Source organism: Cryptotermes secundus, unplaced genomic scaffold (assembly GCF_002891405.2).
Source record: "Cryptotermes secundus unplaced genomic scaffold, Csec_1.0 scaffold462, whole genome shotgun sequence".
Taxonomy (NCBI): Eukaryota; Metazoa; Arthropoda; class Insecta; order Blattodea; family Kalotermitidae; genus Cryptotermes; species Cryptotermes secundus.
Window position 1 is genome coordinate 128,545 of NW_019724744.1, and position 14,599 is coordinate 143,143.

At 46.4% G+C, this 14,599-nt stretch overlaps 1 protein-coding gene across 18 annotated transcripts in view; it reads right to left on the reverse strand.

Annotated features, from left to right (window-relative positions):
* Positions 1-14,599, reverse strand: part of LOC111862848 (glucose transporter type 1) — a 101,929-nt gene that overhangs the window by 54,446 nt on the left and 32,884 nt on the right. The window lies entirely within an intron of this gene.

Consider the following 14,599-nt stretch of genomic DNA (forward strand, 5'->3'; position numbering starts at 1 on the left):
ACTGCCCATGATCTCAAACATTTTAAAACATAAGCTTTCAGAACCGATCCAGTTTCAGAAATGTTGTGTTTCACAAAAACTCGAGACGTGGAGAATGTCCGATGTAACAGCCACAGCTACAGAAGTGCTGAACTAAGCCACATGTGAGGACTGAGACTGGAGTTCCAAGCTGCATGGTCTAGCGTACAGCACAACTTGAAGTATAGGGAACCACACAAGTGACGATTATGCAACTGAATGGCAGTATAACCCAAGAAGGGTAATGGCACTAACACCAAAATCTGTCACTGACCACACAGACCAGAGGCAGTCAAATTCACTCCCATATTCATGGTCTCTTTCATAAAATTCAACTTTGCATTATTTCCCCACCTCCTCTTCTGGTTCCGTGGGTGGCATGCGGTAGTGTAGTTGGATGAGGCACTATGCTACAAGCTGGAAGGACTCAGGTTTGATTCCCAATTAAGTCACTGGCTCTGTCAACTAACTTAATCCTCTCAGCTACACTATGGCCCTGGGGTTGACTCAGCCTCTAACAGAAGTTAATACAGGAATCTTCCTGGGGGTAAAGGGCAGCCAGCGCATAAGGTTGACAACCTCACTGCCATCTGTGAGCTGACTGTCTAGTTAGAAAATGTGGGAGCCTCAACATCTCACAATCCTATGGGCCTCCATGGTCTATTATGAAGATGGTTTTACCTTCTTTCTTCTCATCCCTTGACATAAATGTGCAATACTGAAACGGTTGGTAAAACAATTATGTGCTTGGTGCATATTTGAACACTGCTCAGCAGGGATTTCTACCAGCTACCTGTTTTCATGGTTTTCCTCAGTTCCTCCAGGCAAATTCCCGGAAATTACCTCAATTAGTCACAATTTTCTTCCAAATCATTTCCAATTCATCATTCATCTATAACCCTACCATCCAACGCTACTGACAGCGTTACAAAATAACTCCTCTCCAAAAGAGCGCTCGCGTCCCTGGGATGCAGATGGAGGAAAGTTGTGAATGTAATGACTAAGAATTTTTGGATAGCCAACAAGGGTTGGCTTCTTTTCCTGGAACCGGTGGTAGAGCTAATAACCTTTACTGCGCTGCAAAAATACTCATCTAATGAGTATACAGACTTTATTTTCAAACTGGTGAAGTGACAACATGAAATACGTCTTACCTCACTTACTTTCTAAACGCAGTTCATGATATCAAAATTATATAACAAAATATTTCTCGCATTAAATTCTTTAACTTCAGCCGGCATTATATTCTCACTACGCCTACTGCAACCTTCGATGTTTGTGACAACAGCACTACATTCTTCCTCTCAAACTTGTGCTTCCTACGTGTTACGCGGGGCCGGGGGCCATTACAGTGGAAAACTTGGTCGGTTACCAATGCATCAGAGTAAGTAAGTAAAAAGTAAAGTAAATGTATCTCTGTAACAGGCCGTGGAGGCCCATAGGGTTGTGAGATGTTGAGGCTCCCACATTTTCTAGAAAATCGGCTCATAGATGGCGGTAAAGTTGTCAGCCTTACGCCCCGGCCGCCCTTTATCCCCAAGAATATTCCTGGTACTCATTTCTTTTAGAGGCTGAGTCGACTCCAGGTCCATAGTGCGGCTGGAAGGATTGGAGGATTGAAAAAATCCACCTAATCGGGATTCGATCCCTAGACCTTCCGGCTTGTAGCACAGTGCCTCAACCAACTACGCTACCGCGTGTCCCCAATGCATCAGAGTACTGCAATAAACCGGGTATTTCTGACCAGTGAAAATTTTAAATTTGGAGACGCTCCACCCCTATGCACGAAAGTCCAAAATTAGACTAGGGGCTTCACGCGTTACGGAGTTGCATCATTCCGACGTTAATTACAGTGGGGATTCCCCTGCTACGATTGCAGACGATGTACTCGGCTCCGCAAGGTCGACAAGACACACAAGCCAGCAAGCGATTACATGAATGTCTGTTTATACATTCAGGATCCTGTGATCACGAGTGGGGATAGCAACACACGACACATGATGGGGAAGTGCATGCAATGTGCTTGCTCTGAAGCCCCGGACTTAAAGCTGAGGATGTGATACTGTGCTGCCTGGTCAAGGCTGCCTCACACATCAGTCGGTACAGCGATGAGCTGCGGGTTTGACGACTGGGGCTCGATTCCCGGCGAGGGGGAGAGATTTTTCCTCTAGTCCACAGCGTCCAGATAGGCTATGGGACCCACCCCTATACAATGGGTACCGGGGGCTCTTTCCCCGGAGTTAAAGCGGCCGGGTCTGGAGCTGACCACTCGCCTCCATCGAGTGCGGAGATCTATAATGGTGGAGCTATACCTCCTCTCTCCCATGTGCCCTCAATGGTACGATGGCTGATGAATCGGAAGAGATTTGGAGGAGGCAGCGGTATAATCGAGGTACTACTCCGGCACTTGCCTGCAAGAAACACCACGAGAAACCACAGTCAGTATAGCCGGAATCCCGCCCGAGATTCAAACGCAGTATTTCTCGGCCAGGGACGGTAGTAGATTAATGAAGGGCAATGGTGAAATGATGATTAGAAAGGAAACATCGATGAGAAATCCACTCCAACGCCACTTCGTTNTATCCTACTAGTTCACAAGCCATAGACCAAACAACGAGGTGGGGTGGGTTCTACTTCTGCTCCGTATTCCGGAGGTCTCGGGTTTAAATCTCGGCATAAAATTAGGCGTCTTTCAAAATTTTATGACGGGCGTTCTGTACGTTAAAATTTAAGGTTTTCACGGCGGTGGTTATGAAGAATGCCGTCTTTTTGGATGTGACACCGTGTATATATTGTGTAAACCGACGTTTCGGAGGGCATTCCCGTCTCGATATTCATCAAGGAATCGCGTGGCAGAAGCCGCAGGAGCCCATTTCCAAACACTCCGTATCCTTCACTTACAGGGGCATTTTTCGGGTTGATGTAGAAGCAACGAAATACAGTAAAAAAATGTTAAGTTACTACTGCCTGTAGTCCAGAGTTGTGCCAATGTATAAGGTGCAATATATCCTATCATCCACTCCAACACCCCGTCTTATAAGTCACCCCTATTCGTGACAGTGTGCGTTCTTATACGCAATGCATGCAGAACACGTAACAACAGAAAAATGGAGGGTACATGCGTGACTTACTTAGTCTTTCGAGTGCTCGCAAAGTTCACGTCATGTTCTTTCGTGACAGCACGCGATGTGTGTCTACAAGGAAGATGACAAGTGGGGCCAGATTTCTGAATGTTAGCTTAAAAATGCTTTCCAAGTTGATTCTAAACGGCTCTGACGATGGCGTATAACATACGGAATTACTGGGTCTTTGGATTTTTTTGCATCGTCCGGTATTATATAAAATAGAAAACACGACGTTTCGGGAACTGGATCTGTTTCTGTCCTCAGTTGAAGGGAGACACCTGCTCAGTTGGGGCCCTGAGGGTAATTAAGATTGACTCTTTCTAGGGGGTCCAACTGAGAAGGTGTATTCCACACCTTCACCTGAGGACGGAAACAGATCCAGTTCCCGAAACGTCATGTTTTCTATTTCCTAGAATACCGGACGATGGAAAAAGTCCAGAAACCCAGCAATTCTGTGCTTTCCAAGTTGTTCTGCACATCACCTGGAGTACGCACGGAGTGTAAGTAAACAGACAAGAGGAAGAGAACAGAAGGAGCGGCAACTGTTCCGCAACGTCTGCTGTGTCTTGAAGTCCTCGTACTTACTGACTCATGGAGCCGCCAATTCTGCAGCTACTCAAGAAAATCCCAGCAGTTTATGGAACCCGAAGGTTCATTACCGTGTTCACAAGAGCCCTCCACCGGTCCCTATCCTGAGCCAGGTCAATCCAATCCACACCATCTCATCCTATCTTTCTAAGATCCATTCTAATATTTCCACCCACCTACGCCTTGGTCTTCCCAGTGGTCTTTTCCTTCTGGCTTTCCCACCAATATCCTATATGCATTCCTCCTCTACCCGATTCGTACTACATGCCACGCCCACCTCACCCTCCTTGACTTGATCATTCTAATTATACTTGGAGAAGAGTACAAGTTATGAAACTCCTCATTATGCAGTTTTCTCCAACCTCCTGTCACTTCATCTCTCTTCAGTCCAAATATTCTCCTCAACACCCTGTTCTCAAACACCCTCAGTCTATGTTCCTCCCTTAAGGTCAGAGACCAAATTTCACACCCATACAGAACCACCGGCAATGGAAACATTGTGTGTACCGCAGCACACAGTAACTTCCTGGCCTGTAAGACAGAATGCGTCGTTCCCAGTAGCCGACATTATGCTTACCTCAGTCCGCGGAAATTCCGAATAAAATACAGTTCTAACTCAAATTCTTCCTAACTTGAGTTTTTTTCGTTGGATTCCCACCGCGGCGGCCCGGGTTCGAGACCGGTTCTAGTCATGTGTGATGTGTGGTGGACAAAGTGACGCTGGGGCAGGTTTTCTACGAGTACTTCGGTTTCCCCTCCTAATCTTTATTCCACCAACTGCTCCACTGTCACCCTCACCTATCATCCGGGGCTGGTACAACAGGACAATAGTGGCCGCAGTGCAAGGGACTTAGTCCCACCTCAGTAAAGTAAAAAAACTTTAGTTTTCCGCAGACATTCTTCAACTTTTAATGAAGTCTTGAATCTGCTGTGGATGTTAATTCGGTAGACATCTCACGCAAACCCAAGAAGGCGTGGGGGAATATTACATTCTGTTTTCAACATACAGCAGGAAAAAAATCGCCATATCAGAGATGTCTTGGAACACACAGGACTTCACCTCCGTAAAGTTGCACCCTCAAAGATGTGTTAGACAAAGTTTAGCACTCCAATTCCCCAACCCGCACTGTGACGCCTTCATCTCGCTGAGAGGCGCTTATTGTGTTGGCCATGTTAATATGGCCTCACGCGGCGTCCATACGACTGGCAGCAAAGCAGGCATTCTTTACAGCTGTGAATGCAGAGACCACCATCAAAAAGTTTTCTTATGTAACGGTATCCTTAGTGCAGATTAGTGTCTTGGGGGGCGGAGCCGTGTAGACGAGTCACATCACAGAAAACAGTAATCTGCACAGCCCCCGCAGCATAAACCCCCAAATTTCAGGTACCTCAAATGTTTAAAGTCGTACAATTGTCACTGTCCACATATTTGAATTCTAATCCAAGCCACTTTTGGGCATACTTTCCTTTCCTTGAAAAGTACTGCCACGCGTTTAAGTGTGACTATAGACGGGGTTTGGATTGGCAATCGGATGTATTGGCCGTTTACACTCGTAACTGCAAATAACTACGACAGTCTCACTAATTTACACACTCCAAAGATCACTGTAACTACAGCACACATAAAGTCTCCTCAGTCTTCACCAGCCGTTGCTTGGTAGCGGCTTCCAGCAGCGGACGTTCCCCTTTCTCTGGGTTCCCGAACTGTCCCCGGCCTCACCTACCAGCTTATCACTTCTAACTGCAACTCTCAATTGACTCAAACACAACTTTTTTTGGTTACGTTACGACTGACGGTCAGTCGGCCAGTCTGTCCTGGTGTCAAACACCCACCTGGGGCCCGAGACCAGATTTTTATTTCTGGATACAGCCCCGGCACGGACCGCACAGATATTTATTCCGTTATTGTGTGTTCTTTCGTTGCCGGGGACGTGTTCACAGTGCTGTTCCCTAGCAACGGCTGTCGTACTGTCCCCTGTTTACACAACTATTACTTGGCAATGAGTCTATATGTCACAGTATGCTTACGAAAACGCCATTCTCTGTGTGCCCCCTTTTCCTACTTTTCAACCAATTAATACAGCTGCACAAAATTCAGTGTGAACATTATGACACTGCAAGCCACTCCGGCCTCGGACACTTCCATTTCTTATAATCTACAGTAACATGGCGGCCGCACGAACTTCTGAGGTGGGAGCGATACTACTTAATGCAGCGTCCTGAAATTCTGTATGAAATAGATATTGGAAGAAACTACGCGATTTTGTTACGGCAATTTGTTTCTAGTATATAAAATAACAACATGGCAGTCGTGCGAAGATGCTCTTCTCGGTCTGTTGCCGATAAGTAGTGGACAATTGTAACTAGGAATATGAAATTTCGTAGGGAGACAGACCATAAACATATATATAAAGCATGGAAAACTATCTATGAAGAAAACGGGATAGCTCAATTGGCATAGCAACGAACTACGGGCTACACGGCCGGGGTTCGATTCCCAGCAGGGTCAAGAGATGTTCCTCTTTTCCACAGCGTCCAGACTGCCTCTGGGGACCACGTAGCCTCCTGTTCAACAGTACCGGAGTCTTCCCCCGGGGCTAAAACGGCCGGGTCATGAAACTGACCGAGAGTGGAGGCCTAACATGCACACTCCCCCATACGCGTTTATGGAATGGTGCTTTAGTAACTAAGCACAAGGCCAGCTTTACCTTATCTTTAAGTTATTTATAAATCTATAATTGCAGAAACGCCACGGTGCGAATTTCGAGCTTACATTCGGAACATTTAACGCACAAAGATCTGTATTTAAGTACAGTAATAAGTCCCTCACAGAAATAAAATGAGATTAGTGATAACAGTAACAGGTCAATAGAAATACAGATCTATGAAACAGGAAAACATGCTTTTAAGACTTGTTCTCGGACAAGGGTGAGAATGTCGTTCTGAAAGTAGGTAGTGGCTTCAGATCAGAGGAAGACGCCGGGGAAAGACTACCTACCTACCTACCTGCCTACCTATCTATGGCTGTACAGCCCTTTTGTTGGACCTTGGCCGCTCTTCAGTTTCTTAATCTTTCACAGTCTGTACGACTCCTTGAGCGGGGAATCAGCCGTCACAAGGCCGCTACTTGTATACACAGGACAACACAAACACAGAATACACGCACACAGACATCCATGCCTTGAGTGGATTCGAACCCACGATTCCAGTGTTTAAACGGGCGAAGACGATTCACGTCTTAGACCACTCGGCCACTCTGATCGGCCGGGGAAAGACCAACACGTACTGAAGGGAAATTATTATATTGGAGGCTCGAAAACTCGCTCCTTCATGGGTCGTTGTTTGGAACGGTAGTTCCGGCATCCCTCACAGCTCTGGAGCCAAGCGGACGAAGTCGACCTGCGGTCTGACCCAATTTCCAGCTTTGTTCTCGGGGCTCCGTGTTAGAGGTTATGTGCCTATTGATTCTCTGATATTCCACAGGTTTCCGAACAAGATAATTAAATGTGCGGTTTTATAAATACTAATGAAATTCGATCAATATTTTCGATAGTCGTTAAAGCAGATACCACTGTCTTACATATAACGGCACATAATTTAGAGAGTGAAGGGTGAATGGACGGGAGAGAAAGGCTTTAGAGGAGTTTGCCCGCAGCAGTGACCCCACTTGCGGCATGTGACAATACGAGGGGGCTCTCTTACCCCGGCGTAAGAATAAAAGTGTGGAACAACGGTGCAATTATGGTTAGCAAGGAAACCCTGAAAATTCGCAAGGAGAAACTCCCTCTGCAGTGCGACGAATCTTATATAAAGTCGTCCGAAATTGAACTCGGGCCTCTGGTGTGACATGCCAGAGTCTTAACAGCCTGAGCTAGGCCGTGCCATAGCTCAAGCGGTTAACTGCTGGCTTCCCACCGCGGCGGCCCGGGTTCAAACCCGGGTCTGGTCAAGTGGGATTTGTGGTGGATAAAGTGGCGCTGGGGTAGGTTTTCTCAGAGTACTTCGGTTTCCCCTGCTAATCTTCATTCCACCAAATTTTTCATCATCATAAGTAACCGGAGCAGGTACAATAGGCCAATCAGTGGCCGCCGTGCCGAGTGGACCCAACTGGACTCCACCCCCCACTATGCGAATTAAAGCACTAAGCAATTAATATTTCTCGTTTCAGACTCTCACCTGGGATGTGGTGCCGAGCAGTTGGGCAGGCATGCAACATTTACTAAACTACATGGAGTCACTATGTAAGATTTGAGGCTTTCACGGCGGTGACTATGAAGAAAGCAGTCTTCTGGGATTTGGCACCGTGTATATGTGGTGTTAACCGACGTTTCGGAGGAACTATCGCCTCCATCTTCAGGGTAGAAGAAAAAATATATAAGAAATATGCAAGCAAAGAGACCGTGAGAACCGGTCTGCTTTTACCGGTTCTCACGGTCTTTTTGCTTACAGATTTCTTATATATTTTTTCTTCTACCCTGAAGATGGAGGCGATACGTTCCTCCGAAACGTCGGTTAACACCACATATACACGGTGCCAAATCCCAGAAGACTGCTTTCTACATGGAGTCACTTCGCAGAAGATCGTAATCTTGATACTCCTCAGTTTCAGGACCTTAATCCTTTGAATAACAATGGTTACTATATGTACCACCCGCTTTAACGCACTAAAATTCTGCATTCTGCACACGGAGTGTATTTGTGGTTTATGTACGATTCTCACAATAACATTATTGTGTTTCCTGTGAGGTACGGACTGAAACTGTATATTATTTAGGAAAAATATCAGTTTTTAGCCAACTCGATCAAGATTTTCAGAGGACTTCCCTGGTTCTAGAGCAAATGCCGTCTTGGTAGCCAAATTTCACTTGCACTACTTGCTTCATATGCAGCCCTCCTAATCGAAACATCAAAATTTCGCCCTAAACTATCCCTCCCAATGTTATGTGAAATCACCCTTCCAACTTCGATATCAAAATTAATTCCGATCATGCGCAGTAAAACCCCCGCTCAACTTCCCTCTTATGGTTACAACAAACTTCACTTGCTAAAGCTTTACCCTTTCTCGAACTTAACTCTACGAGGACGACGAGTGGGAGCTGCCTGGAAACCTTCAAAACCGAAGGAGAATAATGTCTTCAACCCCCCTTAAATGCATCTCTCTCATTACCCCTCCTCCCCTTTCTCTTCTCTTTCTCCTCTTATCAGTGTTTGAAGGGCTAAAATCTCACACACCTTATCTCTCTTGCCCGGAACACGTGACTTGACCCGAGGAACATCGTCTTCCTGCGGACGGCCCCTGCAGTGCGCAAGTCAAGATACCGAACCTGCCTGACTAGTGATAACGCTTTCAATATTAAACAGGAGGAGCTCCATTCGAATCTCCACCGAGACATCAACAATCCTGAGGATTTTCGTGGTTTTTCTCGCTCACTCAAGGCAATCGCCAGAATACTACCTCAAGCAGTTTATGGCCACTGCTTTCCCAATACTTTCCAGTTCATTCATCAACCATGTGACGCTACTATCCATCCGACTAGAGAAATCAGCGGAAAAGTAAGTCGAAAAACATCACACAAAAAGAAAAAATAGCTTGAAGATTGGCGCTACATGAGTCAGGCCTAAACATCATCTGTTTTCTGTTCTGCCCGGAACTCACACGTTACACTCGTATTCTTCAAAGCACTCGTTTCCGTGTCAGTGTGACAAACAGCCGTATCATCAAGGTCATCAAAGTACACACGGATGCACAAAAGTACTGCCACTTGTAACACGCTCAGGGCTGGCCAAATGAGACACACCTTTCGTCATGCAGTTCTTTTTTCCTTTGGCGCTACAACCCAAATTTGGGCCTTGGCCTACCTCCATGAAACTCCTCGTTTCACTTCGCCCCCCTTGGGCGGGTAATCAGCTCGTCGCAAAGGCCTCTACCTGTACACAAACACTAAACATTCAGCCGTGAGTGGGATTCGAACCCACAATCCCGGCTTCCGAGCGAGTGAAACAGTGCATGCTTAAGGTAGGCCGCACACCGGCATGCGTCAAGACATGTAACAGTAAAGACACGATGTCTGCGACATGACGCAAAGAAAGGAGCACAGTTGAAACGAATGAGATTATGAAAACCGCCGCACACCGGTCTGAGTCATGATGCTGACATCAGTTTTATGCTGACGAATCACGAATGAAGCAAGACTGCGTCTTTTGTCTCATGTCTTGTTGCTTGTCTTGACGCAGTTGGTGTGCGGCCGCCCTTAGACCGCTCGGCTACCGTGACCGCCTTCGTCATGCATTACTGATTGATAAACGTGTGTATATTCGCTTGTTTCTTTGTAAGTTTGTTTGTTTGCAGTTCACTTAACGGTGCTGTCGGCAGCTCAGCCTGTACAGTATCGAAACGCTGCATGATACTGACATAGAACTGCAGATCGTCGTAGTCTGAGATGCCATCCCGAAATTTGCTAGGAGAATTTAGGGAAAACCACGAAAGACGATGTCGGGGCCTAGATTCGAAATGACCACATCCAGAATACAAGTCTAAACCGTTGCCGCTACAGCAGCTTGCTTGGTCGAGTAGTTAAGACCTGTTCCTATGAATCCCAAGATGGGCCTGGGCTCCCATCGTTGTTTTGGTCGCCCCACGTCTCGTCGTTCCTTTAGAAAAGTATCTGTAAAGGTACGTATTTGTTTTCCAGCTGGTCTCAGAGAAGTAGGCTGGATGGGAAACCGAAACAACTGATGAGACATGTTGAGGGCGTCGATCCATGGACCTCTGCACAGCGATCAAGCCGTGTAATCCGGTAAATACTGTCACGTGTACGTGTGAATACGGTCGGGTTTTAGATTGGTTATTGGGTTTACTGACCACTTACAAACCGTAACTACAAATAGCTATAAGACCATCGCTATTCCGACACTTTATAAAATCACGCTGTTTTCCAGCCCGCAGTTTCTTCAGCAGTAGTTGCCTGGTAACGGCTTCCAGCACACTATTCCTCTGCTTCCAGGCTCAAGGCCTCTCTGAATGGTGGCTCCTTTCCACCTGCCTCTCTTGTCTATGTTACGACCGACGGTTAGTCGGTCAGTCTGACTTGGAATTAAGCGCCCATCTGGGGCTTACGGCCAGATTTTTATTACTGTCAGACAGTTGCGCACTTGTTGATTTGGGGCGCTCTCTGACAAAAGGCCAGGTCTGTCGTTTACAATTGCTGCTGACTCTCGCCAGCGCAGTCATTCTCGCGTCCGAGTCCCTTGGGACTCGTGACCATATTTTACTGTCTCAGATTCGAGACTTGCATTTTCGTCGCCTCCTATGACTCGCAAGGCTACGGCTACGGCGACGCTACCCCCACGCTGGATGCCTAGAAACGGCTCTACACGCTACAAGATTTACATGTAGGTTCTAAAGGGTTCCGATGATGGTGTATAACACTCAGAATTACTGGGTTTTCGGACTTTGTCCAACGTCCGATATTCTATAAACCAGAAACCACAATGCTTCGGAAACTGGGACTGCCTCCGTTCTCAGGGGGGGGGACACAGTCCTTTGGGTCCCTACTGATTGAGGTTAGCTCTTATTAAAGGACCCAACAGGGTAGGTGTCTTCCCCCTCACCTGAGGACGGGAGTAGATCCAGTTTCCGAAACGTCTTGTTTTCTAATCTCTAGAATACCGGACGATGGACAAAGTCCAAAAGCCCAGTAATTCCGAACATTTGACTGTGTTTCGACAGAAGCTGCAACCTGAATATTCAGGTCCGACTGCATTTTTCTATGATGAAGGAGGCAGCAGGTACCTCGAAAACGTTGGTACCTATCTACCAACCACACGGAGTCACCGCCGATGGGAGCCTCAGACCTCTCAGTGGAGTCGGTCGGTCCGTCAGTCAGCCATTTGTTTGCGGAGGCTGAGTAATTACTGGAGTCGAAGGAAGGAAGAGGTAAGAGTTAGGAAGGAGAATATTTGATTTAAGAGACTATACAAAAACAAATGGTGAAGTTCACTGTAATATGACACGTAATTGCTATATTTCCTCAGACTGAATTCCACAACACATACTTTCATCGACATTTCCGCATTTCAGATTTGTGTGACGTCACTTTCTCGGTAATGAGATCGTAGTCACACTAGTAAGAACCAAGTGTCTTCAAGGCTTTCGGGTTTGGTACCAGCTGTTTGAAAAGATACGAACACGGCGTGCGGTGTAGTATATCCGGTCCCTTCCTCATGTCTGTTACCAAGATGTCACTTCCTCTCCCTGTAAGCAGCCTAATGCAGTGATGAAGCACAAAACTAAATCCAGAAGATGTGATATTGTGCTGCCTGGTCAGCACCATCGCACTTCACTGAGGGCGGTGACAGACATTAAGGAGCAATGATGGAATGGTTCTTTACAGGGGAAAACACAAGGAAGCCGGAGTCACTTCGTCCACCACGGATCTAGCATAAATCACCCGGGATCGAACGCGGATCTGCATAGTGATAATCCGGCGTCTAGCCGCAGCAACTATGGCACGGCCGCCCTTTTAGTAACATAGCGAGGGGCTTTGGTTCACGTCGCTCCTGTCCAATCTGACGTCGTTTTAAGTACACGCATCCTCTGACCTAACGAATACCATGACCTTATCACTACATAGTATTTTTAGTAGAACAAAAATAATACAGGTGATTGTCGATACGGGTGTAACTCGTTTGGTTTATTTTTGCTGGGAAGCCATTTCGGTTTCGAAAAATAAAAATTTTCGGACCCTTAAATCAAAAAAACAAAAACTAAACGCGGCGAAACCGGTTTACGTCTATCCAAAACAAAAAGGAAATTTACTCTAACACGTCGAAGGGCAGTGCAACTAACTGATTTCGCTGGTTTTAAGCAAAAGGTTCTGTATGGGTGTGAAACTTGGTCTCTCGCACTAAGGAAGGAACACAGACTGAGGGCGCTTGAGAACAGGGTGCTGAGAAGAATATTTTGGCCGAATAGGGATGAAATGACGGTAGGTTGGAGAAAACTGCATAATGAGGAGCTTCATAAAGCAGGATGAGACGGGCCTAGAATGTAGCATGCATGGGGACAAGATGAATGCATACAGGATTTTGGTTTGAAAGCCAGAAAGAAAGAGACCACCAGGAAGAACTAGACGTAGATGGGAGGATAATATTAAGATGGATATTAGAGAGATAGGATGGGGTGGAATTGACTGGATTAATCTAGTTCAGGATAGGGACACGTGAAGGGCTCTTGTGAACACGGTAATGAACATTCGGGTTCCATAAAATGCTGGGGAATTCTTGAGTAGTTGCGCAATTGGAAGCTTCTCGCGAAAGGCTCGGCTCCATGGAATTAGTTAGTTAGTTAGTTAGTTAGTTAGTTGGGTTTGAAGTAAAGTTTACTGTGACTTGTTTAATACGTGAAATCACAGTTTCCCCGGGTTTCCGTTCTTTGACTATTACCCTGCAAGGAACTGCATACACACAGCAGGACATCACGCATTAACGTGTGACCGAAGTAACTTCAAAACCGCACTACTGCGCTGTTCGCTACCTCGGCACTGCTAACCGTAGAAGTGTATGTGTAAAAACAAAACCCATAGGTCTTTAGACATTTATTTCTGAAAACGTAACAAAAAGCCTAACTTTCTGGACTCGCTGTTGGAAGCAAATTTTTACAAACAAACTTCTGAAGCTGCCAGCGCTATGCCGGCAGGCAACATGGCTGTTACTTTGAAATTACTTGGGTCACCTGCCAATATGAAAACCCACGCCTTCCCATAATTATAAATACAGGTAAAGTTGTCCCTGTACTTAACTAATTAAGCATTATGCCATGAAAACTTATGGGGGAGTGGGTGTATAGGGCCACGTATTCTTGACCTCGGCACTGGCTGGAGGTGAGTGGTCCTTCACGCCTCGGTCGCTTTACCCCCGAAAAAACGGCCCCCGGTACCCATTGGATAAGCGGCCTCCGTAGTCTAGAGGTGACGTTCCCACCTCATGACTCGAGGGAACAAGTCCTGCGGGAGGGACATTAAGCCGTGTGTCCCGTGTCGTAGCTTTACGGCACGTAAAAGAACGTCATATCTCCAAAGGAGGTCACTGAGCCAAATTCAAGGACGTTTCCCGCCCAACAAGTAGTCTCTAACACCTCCGATAGATGGGGGAAGCATTATAGATACCGCCAAGCTAGTGGAGGCCGAAGTCGCTGCCTCGGTCGGGACTGATGGTACGCACCAATATCGGTAGGATATAGAGACTGGTAGAATATCATAGAGGGAAGCACAATGGACCAATACTGGTCTAAGTGCATGGGGAAACCCACCCTCTCTAATAACTAACTAACTAACTAACCCATTGGATATGAGACTACGTGGGTCCCAGTGCCGGTCTGGACGACGTGGAGGAGAAAAGCCTTGCCCCTTGCCTCGAACTCCGACCATCGACCGTCCAGCCCGGAGCTAGCCGCTATAGCGACTGCGTTATCCCGGTTCACCCATAGTTACACAACGTGGAGGTAAGTTTTGAAGTTACTTGGTTCACCCATTAATATGTAAGCATTATGCAATTTACTCGACGCAGTGCCGAAGCGAAGTAGCGTCCTGGCGACCGAGGTCGTAAAATGTTACGACGTCCTATGTATCCAGACTGTATAGCTCCTAATCGTAGTATTACTGGAATCTGCCTGCAGGGACTGAGGAAAACCATGAAATACCTCAGTCTGACCAGCGATTCGAATCGAATATCTAGAACTTTCTCGTTAGACCAAAATGTTCGGTAGAAGCTTTCAGTTTATTTTAAAGACATGTTACTTATTCAAATATTCTGTAAAATTAAAAGTCGCCATTAGGGAATGTACCCTCGGATCCCGCTGAAAACCTTCA